General features: G+C 46.2%; 1 protein-coding gene across 1 annotated transcript in view; it reads left to right on the top strand.

Moving 5' to 3' along the window:
- Nucleotides 1-7,462, top strand: part of pard3ba (par-3 family cell polarity regulator beta a) — a 149,409-nt gene that overhangs the window by 7,499 nt on the left and 134,448 nt on the right. The gene's annotated exons all lie outside the window — the stretch shown is intronic.

Genomic DNA, 7,462 nt, shown 5'->3' with positions numbered 1-7,462 from the left:
CCCCCCCCCCCCCACACACACACACAGACATCTGCACAATCTTCAATAAAGAGCAAATTTTGTCTCCTTTTTCTAATTTCCCATAATATATTCATAAGATGTGCTAATAAACTGCCCATAATCCATATTCATAAGCCTCGGGTCGAGGTGAATGATAAATTACGAACACTTAGTCAGCAAGAAGGCCAAGTAAAATGGAAATGGAATATTAAGTCACTCCTGTGCCGTGCATTAATAACTGGTGTTTTTAAGCTGCAGGAGCAGTTGTGTGTGTGTGTTCCCTTTGGTATGCATGTAGGACGGCTAAGTTTGAGGAAAAGAGTCTTTGTGAAAGAAAGAAAATGGGGACAAAGCTAAATAATAGATGCGTGAAGGAGAAACGGTTGTTGCAGAACAGAAGCTTCATCTGCGCCTCGTTTGTGCACAAGAAGCTGAATCATAGATTTTTTATTGCCTCGTTTTGAAACGTAAACTCAGAATGATGAGGCGTCGTAGTCTTACTGATGTTTATTCTTTCATTTTTTACAGCTTTGGTGGGTTTCTTTTAGGGGTTCCGGGCAGAGCTGTCCTAAGATTCACCTGCGGTTCTGTAATCCGGGCGCCGACTCTCCAAACGCTCCTCACACTTCTCATTTCTTGCTTTTTTAAAATTTTGTTTGTTTTTGCCGCTGATGAAAAGATGACAGATGGAATAGGAGGAAGAGCCGCCGTGATCCTCGCACCACGCCAGTCACTCGACTTCTCTCTGGGCTCCCGAACGGCGCCGGCGCTCTCGTAGATTAATGAGCCGTGCCTGGCATCCTTGATTAGTCTGACTTCCTTTTTGTCTCGCGTACGCTTTTATTACCTCGCCTCAGTCGACGGATTCTATCGTTAGCTCTTTTCTCTCCCTCTCTCTCTCCCGTTATTGTGGCCGGCGCTGTTCGCCATCAATCATGGCGGAGTGGTCCCAGTGTGAGGGCCCTCGCCGCGCAGCGTGGGCTCGGTGTTAGCCGCGGATGCTAATGAGAGATAATGGTTAGTTATTTGTACTCCTGGTGCTTAGCTTAGCGACGAGTCCAGACCTCTTTATCTGGGCCAGCCCCTGGCTATTATTCAGCACACACACACACACACACACACACACACACTCACACACGCTGAACACGCGAACACGCTGCGGCGTGGTGTTTGTGCCACGCCGCAGCGTGTTCGCGTGTAACGGAAGGAGCGCCACTGGTGGTTGATGAGGGCGGAGATGAGGGGGCGAGTGTGATTTGATTACAGCTCTGGCTTCACGTGCGCCCACTCCGTTCGTTAACCCCCCATCTCGAGGACACAGGCCACCAGCCTCCTCCATGAATAATAATCTCAAGCTGACGAACGCCGGGAAGGCGAAGGGGCGTCGCGTTAGGCGTGACCCCGGCTTCATAAAATGCACAAAAGGGCGCGGCGTAAAGAGACCCACTCCAGGTCCCGGCCGGGTCTATGATCCGCTCCGGTCCTTTGATGTAAACAGCGGGGGGGCTCTGTGTATTTTTCCTGCCCTGCAGCTTTGAAATGGCTTTTTGGAAAAACAGTCGTTAGAATCTCAGCCCCCCGTCAGACCCTCCTCCGCCTGCTTTGTTAATGGTGCACAGAAGAAGACATAACTGGATCTGTATCATTTCTGCAGGCAGCATTTACCCACAATCCTTTGCTCCAGCTGCAGGTAACTCCAAAAACAGGAGGATTCGGTACCAAAAAGCAGACGGAATGCGAGCGATAAATCCTTTGATTATTGTCAAAAACCAGTTTTATTTACAGACTTTGTCTTTCAGTCACCCTGATAACCTCTTTAACTCACTGATTTAGTCAAATGTTTTAGACAAGATATTTGTAAGGATCCCTTAAAGATCTGCCTGTTGTTTCACATTATTTGTGCTAAATAGAACTTTGTGATTCTCTCCTGTCATCACTTATATCATATGTCATATATCCTCCTCCTTACGTCTCTCATCTCAAACGTCTCGTATCTTGTCGCTCGTGGTTTCAGATCTCGTTTCTTTCCGTCTCGTTTCATCTCGTCTCCGTTCTTTGGGTTCCCACGCTGGTACGTTCCCACGTCGGGCGGGCGGTCCGGTACCAGAGCGCCGCCTCAAACAGCCCGACTTCAGACGCCGCCTGTGCTGCTGGATGCAAACAGATTAGACTCGAAGGCGGCGATGCGTTTTCTGCTCATTTATTCCGAGTCACAGGTATGCAGCTGAGATTTAAATGTTTTACCTCCGCTCTAGTTTTGCTCTCCGCCTCGAAGGGAATTAAATTAATGTAGAATAATAAATGAGTTTATTCTGTGAGTGACACAAAAAATAATCCACAACGTAAAGCTCAAACTCCCCTTCCCTTTAAGTAAAAAAACGAAAGATTTCATGGAGAGTTTAATGAAACAAAAGGAAGCTTTTCTCCATCTCCCCTTAATTAACTCTTTAATTGCTGCTCCTTTGACATCCCTGAACCTTCGGTGCTAAATCTGCAAAGTCAGTCCCAACTTTTTAACTTTTTTCAACTTTTTAACCCCTGAAATTTAAAACCAAACTGAATAATTACCTCTAAGAGCCAACATAAATGTCATAAATGAAGCCTGAAGTTAAATGGCAGGCGACAATAAGGCCTTAAAACGAGCTAACCTGGAGGAATTTAAAAAAGAGAGGAAGTTCAGAGAATGGGACGTGATTGCGAGGCGCAGACGTGCTGATTAGCCTTTGACGCTCTGTGACATCCCCTCGTTCGCCGCCACATCGAGCCGCGTCTGACTGGCAGCTGAATAGTCCTGTGGCGCCACACGCCGCGTGAATGGTCTGTGATGAGTACGAGGTTTGAGTGCACCGAATAACAAAAAAACCAGAAGAAATGACACAAGTGTCAGCCTAATCAGACTCTGTACCTGCCGCACGTCGTAATTACTTCGCCAGATACAACGAAGCGTCTGAATATTCATAAGGGAGCGTGGCCGCGTTCAGAGCGCCTTCTTTCGGGTTTGACTCGAAGCAAACGCGTCCAGCAAACAAACAAACCAGCGACTGAAGCCGAATTATCTCGGTGACAGAGTGCTTCCTGCTGATCAGATCAAATCAGGCGGCGGCGCTTTGTGCCCGACGGGATTCGGTCACTTGAGCTGATTTGATCAAATCTCATCCGCCGCGACCTTGATGCAGCCCTCCCATCTGAGCGCCACGGCAGCTCTTCATCTGATTTTATTCAATTAACTACACGCACTTTAAGCAAAACCCAGTTTGATTGTAATTACACTGAAGCTGTCCCGGTCTGCATGCGTGTTGATTTTTCTCATAAAGTTTTAATTTCTCCACGTGATCTGTCGCTCTACCTTTTTGACTTTGAATAATGGCGCCTCTCCAAAGTGATTTGTCAGTTCAGTGAAGCAAAAGCGCCGGCGGTTCAGTCAGGATGAGGCCGGTTCTACGGTTTCCTTTGCATATATTTGTGTGACCCCTCCCACCCTCTGATGTCACGCCGACCATTAGCTTCTAACGGAGCGAGGCGGTCGGGCCGGAGGAACCTGATGGCGGCGGTCCGGCTCGAGCCAGGAAAGTCGCTCGGAGGCTTCCTGTCTGCCTCTCCAGTTAGCTTCTGATTCTTGGCAGCAGAGCCACACATCCAGCTAATGATCTATTACAGATCAATTTGTTTACCACAAATCTGCTCTCTGACCTCGCCGTCCTCACACCATCTGTTTCCCCGCGCAGCGTCGCCCCCGGAGTGGTGTAGACGCGCGAGGGTGTCGACTTTTCCTCCTCTACCCGCTGAGCCTCTGCTTGCTCCAACTGCTAATAACTCAAATCAGCAGAAAGTCACACTCCCCGTTGTCTGAGTGTGTCTGTGTGTCTGTGTGTGTGTGTGTGTGTGTGGGGTGGGGGGGTCCTTTTTACAGCAACCACAGGGTAAATGCTTGCAAATACTGAATCCAGCTCATTTAGGTTAAATATTTAATGATTCCTACCACAATTACACAGCTGAAGCCACATCTGTGTCCATTGTATTTCTCAGACAGACACTTTAATACAGAAAACACACACACACACACACACACACACACACACTTATTTGGTCATTCAATTTTGCTGCCCCTCCAGCTCATCACGGAGCTGATTGGCTTAATGAATGGAGTTCTGCGAACGCTAATGTGTCTGAATGGGCCTCTCTTTCCCGTTGGTTCGCCTGCATCTCAGGCATACGGAGAAGAAAAGGGACGGTTTTTATTTTTATTTAGTTTTTTGGACGTGTGTATGAAGAGTTTGGATCCAGTCTTGGTGTTCTGTCCACTCTTAGGATGACGACCCGGTTCACGAGCTAACGAACTTTGAGCGCCAAACTGCAAGTACTTCTGCAAACATTTGAGTTTCAAGAGACTAAAAAGGGAAAATATTTGGGCTTAAAAACATTTATGTTGTTACTAACAACCTTATTATTCTTTGTACTTCTATATATATTTAAAATCATCAACCTTTTATCTAAAGATCATCATCATTTTTTGCTAAGCGTCCATCTTATCGTGTTTTATCCTCATATGGTTCTCCATCATCATACGTGGACTTTGGTCCTATATCATTATTGGGAAATGAGCTAAAACAGAACTTTAGAAGACTTCTCCAGGTTTTGATAAAGTCTGATTTGCATGAAATCAACGCATCCTTTTTAAAAGGAGGTGAAGTTTGTCCTAAAATGTTGTGTGAAAGTAAATAAATTAATGCTGCTTTTTTTTTATCATTTTCTGGGTGCATATGTTTAAGGCATTGCAGAAAGGTCAGCTTCTTGCTGAAAGGATCTTTGTGATTAAATGATTGAATTGGAAATGAGTCTAAATTGTCTAGAAATGAATGGTAGGTTGGTGAAACTCCAGTGTTGTGAGTTTATTAGTAGTAAGTTGAAGTTTAGTTTGAGTGCATCTCATACTGCGGGTGTTTTTGCAGTCGTGTGGTGATTAAGAAGGCGAGCATCTCGAGGACTCTTCGGTCCCGACGCGTCCAAAACGCTGCCTGCAGACACGCCTCACAAAGCTGCGCCAATCTCACAGCGTTAATGTGGAGTCGATAACTATCTAATAAAGCTGAAACAAACGTGGGGTGATGGGTGGAAACGAGGAAAAAGAACTACAGCTGGAGCTATTTTTTGCTCCTAAACACCTCCAGGCTCGGATGTTGGCTCTCCATGGCAACTGCAAGCACCAAATGTCAGCAATGAATGGTTCATATATCTGTATCAGCTGCCTAAGATGGGGGGAAACTGAATGTTTGCTCCTGAAGAACCCATTTGAGCTGCAGAATACAGTTGGCATTAAAGGTAAATGAAACATTAAAGATCATCCTGATCCTGAAAATGTATGTTTATGTGTCTCAAATGTTGCTTTTAAAGCTCCGGCTTCACAGGGAAGAGGTGAGAGGGAAAACGAGGTGTGATGGGTTTTATGAAAGTCTAATGTCGAGGGAGGGCAGATGGAAATAAGAGGAGAGCCACAGGTGAGAGGGCGCCAGCCTCGCAGCTCGGAGTTAATCACTCCTTCATTTCTCTGTCAGATCCCCGAGAGGAGGCTGGAAGGAGCAGGTGGCCGTACGCCGCTGGACGATTATAACGCTCTGGCTGCTACTTCTGGGGACGAGATTTGAAACATGTCATATTTCTCTGCATGCGAGGTTATGACTTCCAGCTCGCCCAGGGACTACTTGTCCCTGCGTGCGTCCGTGGACGGAGGTGCGAAAGCGTCCACGGCTGACGTGTCGGCGCTGCGGGAATGATGAATGAGCTGGTTTTGATATTTCTGAGAAATTTCTGAGAAATTTGAGGCCCGTCCACTTCCCCCCGCCTCTCTCCGTCTCTCGCGGAGCCTTTCGGGCTCGTGTGATTTATGGCGAGTTTTCCCTCTCCCTTTATGAGCGTGCATAAATAATAACACGGCCTGTCGCTGCACAGGCAAGCGCAGGCAAGCGCCGCGGCTCCTCAGCTGGTGGCTGGCTTTGTGTAGATGCGTGTTTATGGGGGGGTCTGCTTTCCTTTTGGCCCACACATGCTCCATCCCTCCGACCGACGCCACAGATGTGTACACAATATTTCCAGTACCGTCAAGGATATTTTACAGTTTCTGAACATTTGGCTAATAATTACGAGTTGTAGCCGTATCCTGTAGCTGTATTCCTCTTTTACTGCCTCTAAGAAGAGCTTAGCTGTGAGCAAATAACTGCAGATAATTGGACTTTAAAAAGATGATTAATAAATGAGGTGGTTGCAGAATAAATGCTTTGACTTGTAGGTCATTGCAGGTGAGAATGCCTTTCTGTGCGTTCACTGCTTCACCTGCTGAATGTTGAGTTTAAAGTCATAGTTCAGATCTGTTATTTGCAGCTCATCATATTTCTGCTGGTTTATCATATAACAATCGCTTGACCCGATCAGTTCAGTCAGAGTTAAACTAACCTTTCCTCTGAATCCTGCCTTTAAAACATCCCGTTCCTCCAAAGTGCTCCTGAAATCGATGTCTAACCTCAGAGTTATTTATTGAACGCTGGAGAAACCCTGACTGAGCTTTAAAAGGCAGTTAAACGGGTCAAACAAACATGAACATTACAAGCTTTCAAAGTTTCAAAGTAACAACTAAAACATGAAGAAACCCGGACAGTTGGACTGAATTTAAACCTTCCTCCTGGTCGGGACAGATTCTTTAGTTTTCAGTCATAGTTCTTACCTTAAAGAGTTTTTATTCCTTCTGGTTATTATTTCCAGCCTTTGGTTCGACCAACAGGTCCTGCAGGTTCTGTCATCGTTAGGGACCTGATTTGATCCAGATGCTTTTGACCGCTGGACCATCATGGCGAGGGATTTACTTTCTGTGTTTTTCCAGAAGCATCTGACGTGTTCAGTACAAAAGAACCGGGCAACAGAAGAAGAAGTAGGGGTTCAGAGAGCAGAGGTTCTGTATTGTTTCTAAGCAGCCTCTGTGTGCAGGATCCACAGTTTGCTTGTTTGCTTCGGTTCAGAAGTGGGAGTTAGTGTGCCTTAGTGGGTGCCTCAGTAATCTTCTGTACTGTCAGTGTGTGTGTGTGTGTGTGTTGTTCAGGCCCACAGCCAGGTGTGTGGGTTTCAGAGTGGTAATCCCCACATCTGGTCCCTGTGCTGTATAGATCCAGGCTGGAATAGAAGCAGGATTAGCTGCGCTCTCATTGGTAATACAACCAATTTTCTACTTGTTTAACTACCACAGGCCAAGCATTCCTCTCATGGTGTGTGTGTGTGTCTGTGTGTTTACAGTGTGTGCTTTAGAGCGGATTGTTTTCGACAATCTAGGTGTGTTTGTGGGGTTTTGCTGCATGGTTGTGTAACTGTTGTGGTTTTTTTCCACGTTAAGGTCAAAACTTTTGCTTCAAACACTGAAAACTTGCTGTTATCTGATCACTTTTACTATAGTTGCCTGATATTAGTCCACCCCCCCCCC

This window comes from Kryptolebias marmoratus, linkage group LG23 (genome assembly GCF_001649575.2).
Source record: "Kryptolebias marmoratus isolate JLee-2015 linkage group LG23, ASM164957v2, whole genome shotgun sequence".
Taxonomy (NCBI): Eukaryota; Metazoa; Chordata; class Actinopteri; order Cyprinodontiformes; family Rivulidae; genus Kryptolebias; species Kryptolebias marmoratus.
The sequence above is the reverse complement of the archived record's forward strand: the minus strand, read 5'-3'. Positions and strand labels throughout refer to the sequence as shown.